The sequence below is a fragment of the Myotis davidii genome, unplaced genomic scaffold, assembly GCF_000327345.1.
Source record: "Myotis davidii unplaced genomic scaffold, ASM32734v1 scaffold458, whole genome shotgun sequence".
Lineage (NCBI taxonomy): Eukaryota > Metazoa > Chordata > Mammalia > Chiroptera > Vespertilionidae > Myotis > Myotis davidii.
The window spans coordinates 59500-60107 of record NW_006289819.1 but is presented as its reverse complement, the minus strand read 5'-3'; positions in this window follow the sequence as shown (position 1 = coordinate 60107).

Here is a 608-nt window from a genome sequence, read left to right as displayed (position 1 = left end):
GAAGCAAGCAAGCCTCATGTTCAGTTTAAGCTGCCTGGCTGCCGGCTGCCATCTTGGCTGGCAGTTTAATTTGCATATCTCGCTGATTAGCCAATGGGAAGGGTAGCGGTCGTACGCTAATTACCATGTTTCTCTTTTATTAGGTAGGATATTCCACTAGAGGCCTGGTCCATGAATTTGTGCACCGATGGGGGTCCCTCAGCCTGGCCTTCGCTCTCTTGCAATCCGGGACCCCTCAGATGTTGGACTGCCAAAACCAGCAGTCCAGCATCCTCAGAGGGATGTAGTAGTGTGTGAAGCAGCAGGCAGCCAAAGAGGAACCCAAGTCATGCTGCTCCCACTCATCCCGGCCCTGCTATGCCTGCCACTGCTCAGTAGCACTACCACAGAGACGGGAGAGGCTCGTGCCACCACAGCTGCACTCACCAGCCATGAGCCCCATGTCCGGTGCCCATTGGTCAGCGGAGCAGTGCTTCTGCTGTGGGAGCTCATTTGACCACCAGGGTGCAGCTCCTGCATTGAGCGTCTGCCCCCTGGTGGTCAGTGCATGCCATAGAGAGCGATTGAGCAGCCTTAGCATATCATTAGCATATTACGCTTTGATTGAT